The 12,200-nt window shown below is 39.2% G+C and overlaps 1 long non-coding RNA gene across 1 annotated transcript in view; it reads right to left on the bottom strand.

The window, feature by feature from the left end:
* Positions 1–9,145: 9,145 nt before the first annotated feature.
* The window catches only part of LOC139811061 (uncharacterized), a 153,722-nt gene continuing 150,667 nt past the window's right edge, over positions 9,146–12,200 (bottom strand). Inside the window, exon 4 of the long non-coding RNA XR_011731538.1 lies at positions 9,146–9,798. This is a non-coding gene — a long non-coding RNA (uncharacterized lncRNA). The remainder of the gene's footprint in view (positions 9,799–12,200) is intronic.

The raw sequence follows: 12,200 nt of genomic DNA, 5'->3' as shown, positions 1-12,200 counted from the left end.
AGTAAATATTTTCTGATACCAAGCTAATGATTTCTGTCATTTAAGTAAATATTTGTTAAACATATTTATCGATACTAAGTAATTTATTTACTGGATAAAAGTGAATATTTTCTAATTCCAAAGTAATGGTATCTTTGATTTAAGTACATAATTATTTACCAATTATAAAGAAATATATTCTTCGTTTTCAAACACCAACGCTTTGATTCAAGTTAACATTCTCTCAGATCAAGTAAATTATTTTGTAGTTGAATTTTTCAAAAACCAAAGTTTTCATTTTATTTATTCAAAATAATATTTATTTTCATCAAGTAAATATATATGCCTAAAATATTTAATTATGTACAGATATGAATTGCTTGAGTCAAAGAAATATTTATTAAAACAAAATATATATTTCGTTATTGAAAGTGATTATTTGTTTGCTTTTAGTATCCCAGTATTACTAAATTGGTTTTCTTGAATTAAATAAATATTTTTTTTATTCAAGTAATTTTAAAACTTAAATTAAACAAATATTTATTTGAAATTGGCTACTACTTTTAAGTAAATGCATTTATTACATGTAAGAAAATTATTTCACAGTTTTAAGAAAATATTATTTGATTTAAAATAACGATTTCTTCATGTGAGTAAATATTTATTAAGGACATAAATTACTTTTACGCAAATAAATATTTTCTTAAAAGTAAAAAAATTTGCTAGATTTTAATAAATAATTATTTAATTCAAGTAAATATATTTCAAGTTAATATATTTACTTAAATCAAATAAATTTTTTTTTCAGTGCAGAATCTATTAAATTCTACATGAATTTAAAAAGTACTACAAAATCCTACATGAAAATGCTAGAATTGGAACACTTGTAAATTTTTATAGTATTCTACAAGTAAGCAGATGTTTTAATTTTTTAAGATTTTGTTTCTTCTTAAATTTTTAAAATTTGTAGATTTTTGTGTACTATTTTTTATAATTTGTAGTTTTTTATAAAATACTACTTGCAATAATTTCTTGATTTGAGAACATTGTAATTTGTGGTACTATTTTGTAGATATTTCTACAAAAAAATAACCATTTCTACAAAAAATTAAATATTTCAACAAAAATGTACAAATTTCTATTTCTAGTTAAATTTTGTAGTTATTCATAGAAATTTTTTTCCGCCAGAGGGATTAAAACAGTCGATGTGATACACGATTCAAAACTTCGTGCATTAAATAATTTTCTTTAATATATTTTTACAAACATATCTTATAAATATATACACAAACATTCATTTATTTATTGTTAGATTTACATAGATATTATGTCATACATTATATTTATATCTTTCACAAATCGATGGTCGGTATCATTGACGTTATCGACCTACTTAAGTCTCATTATTTCGTGCGTACGTGTGCTTGCAGATGACGCCAGTGTGGGCAAGACGCGGGGGAGCGCGTTTGGAACGTACTTAACGTCTCACAATTAGTTAGAAAAAAAATATTAATCGCGCAGCAATGTAAAGTTGAATTGAGATCGCGAAAAAACGCGAGCCGCGTCCGCGTACAAGTCCCAAGTTTCCGCGTTTCGAGAGCGACAGATAAATATGATAACAAGCGCCCGGGCGAACTTCGCCTTTGCGCGCCGTGTCGGAAGAGGAAAAGTTAAGGGGGTAACCTTTCCCGCTACGTGCCGCAACGGGAGCACCGTCAGCCGTCACGGGAGGATGAGGAAAGAGGCGCGCAGATGCCGGTGAATGCAAGGATGGACTGGCGGAGGGGGGAGGGGTAAGTACTCCTCCCTTAAATAATATAAAATTCAGAGGAAGTTGATAAGCCGGGGGGCGCGCGTTCGAACTTTTCACTCCGCGCGCGGCGCGCCTTCCATCTCTTATTATAATGAATGCATATCGGCTTAGCCGCGGCTAAGAGGAAACGGCCGTTGAGAACCCTTTTTCGGCGCTCGCGCGAGCTCGAGCGTCTCTCTCGCCGTTGGAAGGAAAGCGGAAGAGTCCGCATATCTTTCGCGATAGACCGGAAGCACCCGGCGGTGCTCTCTGATTCGAAGCGCACCGTCTTGCACCTGAGCGAATATTTATTCGCAAACCGCTCGATATATATTTATATGTGATAATTGCATGTATCGCGTGCGGGACGTTACGCTGCATTTTCATAACGAGTCGATTGAATATATTCGGGCACGTTCGTTTTTAAACCGCAATATTAGCGGTTTAAGTCGCAGCAGGATAACTACTAATTTGAAAGACCCGCTGCTATAAATATCCTTTTTATATTTAAATAAGATTAAAAATGTTTATATCAGGACGAGCAAGATTTCCCATGCAAAGAATTTTTTTTATTATATCAATCGATTATTGGATTTGTAATAGGAAATTTTGCCGGTCAAATTCGGCGCTCCTATAGTTTCACATAAATTTCATCACGTACGTTCGGTGACCAATTCCTCTCTCGCTCTCTTTTTTGTCATTTTCTACTGGTAAAAGTTACAGGAGAGGGTTGGTCTTCAACAAGTTTAATTCGAAATGTCAGTGACAGATTGCGTTCGTCGAACCACATGTTGCCAACTGACTTCCCGCAAAGCCGCGCACACCCGCGCGTAACATACCGCCGAATATTCCCGCTACTATTATTACTATCCGCGGCTATGCCACGCTCTTCGAATAGGGACGGTTGTCGGTTTCCATCCGCGGCGCAATCTCGATATTTAGGTATTTGAACAAAAATATCGCGGGTCGCGTCGCAATATGATGGAACCCAATACCGGGAATAAGGAAAAATTGCGTGCAAAAATTTGCAATTAATCTTCTTAATTTTCGACCGAGATACACGTCATAACTAACCCTTTTAGAATACACAATAAATGAATAAAGTATATAGACAAAAGAAAATATTTTCTATAGCTATAATATATTTTTCCTTAAATTGTTCTTCTTGAAGAAAAAGAAACGTTTTCAAATTAGTGTACGCATTACGCATTAATTTTTGTACTGATTTACTTTTGAAATTCTCAACAAAGATTTGAAAGAGCTCATTGTACAATTGGCTTTTAAATCTTACATCTTCGTAGAACTCGATTTGATATGGATTTTAAAATTTGTACAAAGATGGATGCTCTTGAGCTTAGAAGAAATGCCCATTGAGAAAACGCGCGATCAAGTTACGTGAATTCGTTTAGCGGAATTAGCGGAAGTAGAGAATTATGCGGTAAACTTCCGAGCGCGGGCGTAAAGCCTAACCGCATCGCTTTATTAACAGGGAGGGAGAAAATAAAAGCCGAGGAGACAAATGGCCTTTGGTATCATTAAATCATCCCAAAAAACTTAGTAATTTAATAAGCAATTTCATGTAAATTTTGAGGTCGTTACGGTAATGGCTTGCTGCTGGCCAAGATTTTCGGGCATTTTAAGATCCGCGCAATATTGATATCGCGAATATCGCGATACGTACAATTTTAATTCGTATGAAATACAGGATGTCTGTTTCATGGCAATGCTGTCACCTATTGTTTTCGAAATGAGTATTCGTAAGAAAAAATACTCGATATTTAAATAAATGAATGAAGAAATTATTTCTTTTCACACATAGAAAAGAAGAAGTGTCAAATTAAAACTTATATACTCGTATATACGTAACAATCTATAATCTTCTTATAAAAATAATTTAAACTTTTTATTTCAATTTTTTTTCTTGGTTGAACTACATATAAAATATTTTATTCAAGGAAATTTTCTTCGTTTAACGCAATATAATCTCATTTCGAAATTTCCACGTTGAAACTAAAGACATTTTTAAATCAAGAATATTCTTTTTTTCTATAATGCGTCTACGCTTTTAGACGATAATAGGAAATAGCCATTGCGTGAAACGGATAATCGTGCATATTATCCTTATGCCCGTCTCGTAATATTATATCTGTTTTTTTATACTTATTTCTCGTGATGGCACTCCTCGAGATCATGACGGGAATGGGTAAGCTTTAAGGACGTCTCGATGAAGCGAGATGAAGCCACGTTGATTCCACGTTTTATCCCGAGAAATCGTCGATCGATCATCCGTCGCTCTTCCCTAAAGACGCGTCTTTAGTGTACACACGTGCACGTGCAGTGGATACGTCAGCAAATCCGTGTGTATCCATACGTACGTTGCAATCCACACGTGAATCGCCGTTGACGCGTTTCGTTACACGATCGGAATATCTTAAAGCGCTTCGGCCGCAGAAGCGATATTATCGTATTTTATATCTTTCGAGAGCTATTAAAATAGATAGACATCGCATTTACCTCCTAATTTAAATTCGTTGCGTAATTCCCAAAGTAAACCAGATATATCTTGATATTGTATTTTGATTTATTTATTAAAAAAAATGTGCAAAAGAGGGAGAGAGGAGTATATCGTGAGATTATTTTTACACTCTAAATATCTAAGGTATACTAGTATATACTGTTAAATATTAAAGGCTGAAATTTAAACTGCCTTGAGTCAAATAATTACCATGTGTGTCAAAATATATTATTTTAACACAAAAAGGTATTGTTATTAACTTCATTAGTTTAGTTAAATGAACATTGTTTTAGTTAAATTAACAGCATATTGAATAGAAGCAGTAGCGACTTATAGGAATGATTAAAAATGACTCCAATATAATTTAACACTACGAATTTAACAGTGTAGTGAAAGAATTGAATAAAGTCATGTTTGTGAAAGGCATTTAACGGTGGACACGCGGTGAAAATAACGGCTCAAGGTGTTAACGTGGTATTTTCGCGGGATTTATCTGGAAATCGGTAGTATCTGCTCGAAGAGGAGGCTTGTAGATATTTATTCGCCTCACGGCGCGCCGACGACCCGCGACGTCGTCGCGGTGCTTTCAAAAGCTCAGAAAGCGTGATACGCTCGGGACTACGGTATTATATGCGCACCTCGTGTTTCGTGTATACATATACATGTGTATACATATATGTATATATATTTTTTATATATTTATATATATATACTTAGAAAAATATATATTTTTTTTTATATTTTTATGTATATATACTTGTTCGAACGCGAAAGAGGGAAAGAAAGAGACGTGCCTACCGTATACGTATGCATATATGTATACGGAGGACACAGCGCGGCTCTTTGCGCAACCCCGAAAGCAATATATCGATGTTTAGCAACCAATAAACGGATCACTCAAAGAGGGCTTTTACCGTAAAGCGCCGGGTGCTTCGTCGACGTTCCCGTTCCTTCCTGCATCGTACAAACACACACAGACATCGCAGCATACATTGCATCCGCGTGTGTGTGTGTGTGTGTGTGCGTGTGTACGTGTGTGCCTGCCAATGTACGTATACGTTTAACGGTGCCAGACGAAGTACGGCGCTTTTACGGCTCAAAGTAAACGCATTTATAGAGTCGTTCGTCGGCAGCGATGCGTGGCGTCGGTGTAACCTCGCGACTGACCATTTAACGTCGCTTTTATGATAATGTTATCAATAGCGTAGTCCTGTTCTCCTTTGTGCGACTCGGTTCTTTTCTCCTTCTCCCGGGCTCGCCGCGCTTATTTACTGCCCACGTTTATCGTTCACCTGTATCGCCGAGAGTGCCGTCTGGAGAGATCTTCGGCGTTAATTGGACACAAAAGACGCGGATTGCACCGTAACGGTGCGATCGCCATGTAGAAAAACGCACCCGATGCGAGAGTTACTTACAATTAGTCGACCAATGCCCCGACGCGAATACATTAGAGCGCTATATTAGCAGCGCAAAAATCAGAGTATGTGTTTCTAACGAGCACGCCACGTCATTTTTACGATTGAGTTCCGTAGCAAATGTATCGTCGCGTTTTACACAGTGGATATTATTACTAAAAATATTTTCTATTTCGGCGTTTATCTTCTTCAATAGTTTCGTTCAATCGTTGCAAACAGCCATCGTATTGAGGACACTTCTGCTGTATTCACTTTTTTTCGCATTTCTCCGTAACTGCCGATAAAAAGCCGATAAAAAGTTAAAGAAACCGAGGAAAATATCGGGGAACTCTAGAAGACAAGAGTGGGTGTCCTTAAAGGTGCTCTTATATTGTTGTCGGCATCGCGCGATGTCACTCGCAGCGCCTTCATAATTCTTTTCGCAAGTGGAGAAACAGTTGCGGCAACTGGCGGAAAGTGCCTTGAAGTGGAAGCTGCGATTTCGGTCTCGTCTTTTATATATCTCCGCTCGTCGTCTTACCAACTTTTTAAACGACTGTATATAATTTCGTCTATTTTATTATCTACTGTATGTAGAAAATTGCACATTGAAAAGATAACGTTTTGATATAAATTTTGTTCGACAACAGCGGCAATTAGCTTAATTTAAATGATTTTTCCGTTATTATTTTATATTATCATATTCTTTATTTTGTAATATTGTGTATAGTAATTTGTAGTGTGTAATTGTTAATGTCAGATCTTTCGACATTTTAAAATATTAAATAACATCTTTGTTGAAATAAGATAATTCAAAGTAAATATTAATACAATATTTGTTTCATATAAGTATATCGGTAATAAACCGCGCAAAAAAATATTTTATTAATTTATTAAGAGGATATCGGTTGATTCTTGGAGAAGAACAAGTCACTATTATCACGAGATTACAAACAATTATGCATACGTGTAAGGGGATTTATAAAACCTTATATAAATTCTATTCGCATTATCCCGAAATGGTATGTGAAGGCTACACACAAGTCGCGTTTTCTTTCTTTCGTAATACCTTACCACCATCATCAGCCTTTCGAGCTTTCCTCGAAATCCCAGAAAGCGGAGAAAAAGCTGGATCATTGTGACGCGAATCGGAGATGCTTTCTGGAGAGATGTTCGCAAGAAAGGGGAAGGACGGACCGGGCGGAGAGCGACGAGCGAGGTCGTCGTGGGGTTGGCAGAGGGTGGAATATACGAAATAGCTGGACATCCGACCGCGTCGGCGGCGATGGTGAACCCCGGCGACCGGTGGGCAGCGGCCTTGATGTATGTGCGTGTGTACGGGGTTGGAAAAGTCGGGGGGTTTCGTGTACATTGAGGACGGGCTCGCGCGCGCGTGTACGTCGCGCACAGGACACGCCGGATTTCGGGGGGCAGAATCCTTGAAAAGCCGAGACCAGGACGCCATTGGCTGCCGACGGAGCCCCGCGTCCCCCTGCTCGGCCAATCCCGCCACGAGCTGATAACGGCGGCGGTTCTTCTCTCCGCCTTCCGCCTCCTCAAGACGCTACGATTTCGCACTATATCAAAGAGAGGCGTACGTATGTATGTATGTACATATATATATATTATATATATGTATGCCCATCAGCGACTATATCGTGTCCGTTCCGCCACCGCTCTCCTCCACGGAGATCGACCATCTTCTTTTTCTCGGCTGAGAAAATTTCCCGGCTCGCACTCCCCGGCTTGTTCCCTCTCGATGGATGCTGGAGAGATCGTTCGTTCGTCCGTTTCCCCGACATTCGCTTTTGATATTGGCGGCCGATAGCTCGACGGAATTGCTCACGCCGCGTGTGGTAACTCGCGGGAATCCTACCGAACGAGTTTATTCGGGGCCAGAAGATCTTAGAGGGATGGTATTCGGGGGATATTGCGACTCTTCAACACGTTTCGGTTGTGACTCTGGCTACTGACATAATGAAAACGTACTTAGATCGACGTATTTTGTGCAAAAATTCCACCAAAGTAGGAAAAGGCCGTAAAATCGTAAGATTATGAAAAAAATTCATCATAGACAGAGAAAAAGAGAGAGAGCGCATGCTGGAAATCTCCTCCAATCGCGTTAGATTATCATATTAAATTCGTGACTTTTTGAAGAATTTATAATTAAGAAAAGAAAATGCTATATAATTATATATTAAAATATTTGACATATTTTTCTATTCAATTTTAAGACACATCTATTCTCTTAAATTCGAAAGAAACTTAAAAGAGAAAAGAAAGCGATTAAGAATTTGATTCGGACGAGATTTGGAACCAATTCTAAATTGATCACTAAAAACACGAAGTAAAATACTTTTTCATCGAACAATTGTTCTGAAATTATGCAGGTTTCATAAGCAACGGGCAAAGTTCGTTTGGTAAGAGCGGTATGAAAAGAAGTTTTACTCGATTTCTATCTTGCCAAAGTTGTGTGCGAGGTGACGCAGGTGCCAATCTTAATTTTTTCACCCGTGCGTAAGAGGAGGAGCGCTATAGAGAGAGAAAGCTATTTTACGGTGAGGTGCGCGGTTATTTTTTTTCATAACATAAACCAATAGCGATGTTTTGTTCGATCTTCGCTAAACACTACTCCTCTGTCTGTAAATATTTTTTACAATCATAGCTTTCTGTGAATTATTCATATCGCTTGTATTCGTTTCATTCGAACTTATCTACATTTATAAAAAAATCATCGTCTATATGTAAAAGAGATGTTATTTATTAAAAAATTACTTTGGTGACATTTTACATCGGTTCAGATTTCTACGAGGATATTTCAACATCTGAAATTTTAGTCGGTGAATCGGTGTCCTTTTGCACTTTTCAGCTCGAGTCGCGCACGAAGTAGACTACTAGAGAATTAGAAATGGTAAAGTAGTAGACATAGTTTGGCTTCGTGTACAGAGGTCTTGTTTCTTGGAACGAACGACAACGGCCTTTGAGTCGTGTAAGGCACATCGCAAGTGGTTTAATGGGGTTGCGTATGGCTGACAAGATAGAGGATGACGATAAGGGTCCCTCCTTCGGGGGCTTCCGTGGGAGGGTGGGAGGAGGGAGGGTGCGTGACCGTACGGAATGCCGCGTGACGCGTGTAATAACCGTAGCCGCGCGGCCTCTCCGCGCGGCACGCAGCCTGCACACGAGGACTAAGTGTATACTTACTCGTATATACTTACGTGCGGAGCGCGCTGCCCCAGGTTGCACGGCAGGTGCCGCCGAGGATTCTAAAACGATCACATTGGCGAAGGGTAGCGAGCCGATCAGGCCCGTAGCTGTACGGCGAAATGAAAATAGTGACGAACAAGAATAAGCAACTTAGCAACGAGTCTTTTTCGGCATAGAAACAAGAAATTAGCTATAGAAAATATGCAAAAGAATGGAATCATTAAATCAGGATCTTATTTGTATATTAATAACCGTTAGTTCAAATTATTTTGATGCATTGTGCAAAGACATATTTATTTTCAAGGATTTTACAGGAATCTTTTCTTTTGGCGTTATATAAAATAATATTAGACTATAACATTAGACATTTATTTTAATTCTTTAGTACTATATAATAATACCTTAGAATATATTAGAAATCTGAAATTACTATGTTAAACGTTAACAAGGATAAAATGGAGTTTCCACAAGAATCTAAAAATTCTAAGTACGCCACTGTAAACGAGGAAAAAAGGGGAGGTCCTTTGATGTTGGCCACTGTCGGCCGACTAAGCGTTAATATTATCTTTTTATCCCGTTCTTGATTAATGTTCCAAAGCTGACATGTTTTTGGCGGCATTTTTTATCAGCGCGTGGAAGTGCGTATTCCGATTAATTTGATCGGCGGATTAGCGAGTCCACCGCGGTTATTGCCTAAAGATCGTGGGGTTTTTGCTGGAAGATAAGAACCCTCAGTGAGTTGGAATATTTATTTATTGTTCAAGCGAAGCGCAAGATACTTTGCTAAACTCGATCGTGGAACAGAAGTTGCGCGAAGAATAAATTCGTTTCTCGAAGTTAAGAATATCCTTGTGCGGTTGCCTGCTGATTATCGCCTTTCCGGCTTTTCTCCATTTCCTGGTCGCTATCTCCTGCAACAGAAATTTAACCGTTCATGTTTAATAGTTAAATGCGAAGCATTCTGTAAAAGTTTTGAAAAAGACCCGTCAGTAATGTAATATATCAGCATTTTTTATGTTAATTGAGTAGCAAACTTATATTGGTTGATATAAAAAAAGATAAAAGTATAGAAAGATGAAGAATATAAATAGGAATCAAGTGTCAAATATAATTCTGACATTTTATTTAAAAAATCACAATATCGTGGCATTTCTCATTAAATCTCATTTTCCATCTGCTAGTAGAAAGTAGAGTTCAAGTCGTTGTAATTTCAACGCGGAAACGGAACGCGCACGTCATGGTAGGACGGCGATAATAACGATAACGTATTGTTGTCGCATTCGGCCCCATACGTAAATCGACGTGGATATTTTACGGCAACGCGAGCAGATTACAGGCTCAATTAGCATGAGGACTACATAATTAATAACTTGATTAATGCGCCGAAGCGGAACGTCTGTCCATTCGTGTTCGTCAGGTCCGGCCCGCCGCGGCCCGCCGACTCGCGTTTGCGCCGGCAGTCGATTGCGTCGTAATCGATTACCGCGTCGTATAATGTCGCTTGCCGATCGCTTATGCTTACCGCTCATCGCGTCGGCACGGCTCGCTTACGTTTATGTGTGTTTAGGCCCACTGCCGCGGGGCAAAACTCATTAACGCGCCGTTTCATGTTCCGGAAGGGAAGTTGGACCGGCTGGCGATCGGCTCGCGCACCGGTTAGCCATTAATTCCGGTCAATTGTCAGGTATCCCGTCGAAAATCTGACAATATTGAATGTCACAGTCCGTCGTAGATGTCTATCAGCTACGCATTATGCGTTTCGAATTCTCGAAACCGGCGGCCGCTAGGATCATTAGTGAACGTGTACAAATGTCTTTATAAATTTTGAAAGATTTAGTTTCCATGATTTAATTTACTTTTATTAAGTTTAACAAATAAGGAGCGTTAAACAAATGAGATAGATAAAATTCTCAAAAGAAACTTATCGTATCTTCTAACAAAATTTCACGATTTGAAATGAGAGGTACAGGATAAAATATCCAGTGTAATTGCTTATCTAAATATCAATTATCTCCTCTTGGGATCTCGCCGCGCCGGCATGAGAACTGGCGTGATTTCGTTTTCGTGAGACCGTAGGTCGAATCGAATATCACCGTGCCTTACGTTCGTCCCCAAACAACGCTTTATCCTAATATACCCGCGGCACAGACGCGGCAAATTAGAAAAACGAGCTACTTCCGTATACAGGTAGTCCGTGGTGTATATCGAACATTTATCAGCGGCGAAGACGGAGAGGCTGATCTCGAAAGACAAGCGCGATTGAGTTACGTTGATTTTATTCCGCATTATTCCACCCAGGAATCGCTCCTTGGCCGAATCAGTTTTATTTTCTGGATTGCCGATATACGCGCGTCGAACGGCAGCGCACTCGCTCTGGCTCGCTCGCTCGCTCGCTCGCCGGCACGCCGGGATTAACGTCATTGCGGTTTTTAAGCAGGCAATTTCCTAATTCGGTGCCCGGGGATCCCTGATTTATCGCGCTTTTGCCAGTTATTCCGTACTGCCGGTGATTTACGACAGAGTTCCGTCTCCGCCCCGCTACTTCTTCTTCCTTTTCCTCTTCCACTTCTTCTGCCGCGACCGTCCTGCCGACGACGACGTGTCCTCTTCTTCTCGCTCCACGTTCTTGTACGCGATCGAGCTCAGAGGGTGCATCTCTCGAAGTTGTATCACGCCAACTTTTGTGAAAAGTTCTCGGTTTTCCTCGGGGATGATGCAAAAGATGCGCGGAACTTTGATTTGAAGTGAATGGAGGTGGAATCGAGATCGCGACGAAATCGACTTATGTGGAGGATTTGTGTCCCGACAATTGCAATTTCGAATAATATCACTCGTGATTATTTGCGATAATCTGAGCGCGAAATTTATTTCTTATAATTTTTTTCAAGTTTTCTTAAATTTCATAGCTAGTACGAGGGAGCAGACGTAGGTGGAAAGCAACTTCGATACTCCATACGTGGCACTTTAATCTTTAGCTACCCGCCGAAATAAAAAAAGTACACGAAAGATTATTTATTTATGTGAGATTAGACAGAATCTAGGCTTTTTTAATTGCGAATAAAATAATTAACTATTGTAACATTAAGAACTGCTCTGATCCCATTTCTCTCCTTCATTAAACGAAGCATCTACATATAAAACCGTGACTTTTTTTTTCCGTGCGGTACCACAGTGCATCGCGTTTACCTGCGTTTCGTGCCAGGACAAACAACATTACCGTTACTTGGAAGTTAATTGGATAATTAATTGGCAGTAGTTAGTTACGAGGAGGCGCCACGTTGTCCGCGCACGGCCGTGCGAAATTTCTGATAAA

The sequence above is a fragment of the Temnothorax longispinosus genome, chromosome 1 (genome assembly GCF_030848805.1).
Source record: "Temnothorax longispinosus isolate EJ_2023e chromosome 1, Tlon_JGU_v1, whole genome shotgun sequence".
Taxonomy (NCBI): Eukaryota; Metazoa; Arthropoda; class Insecta; order Hymenoptera; family Formicidae; genus Temnothorax; species Temnothorax longispinosus.
This window is presented reverse-complemented; position numbering and strand designations above follow the sequence as displayed.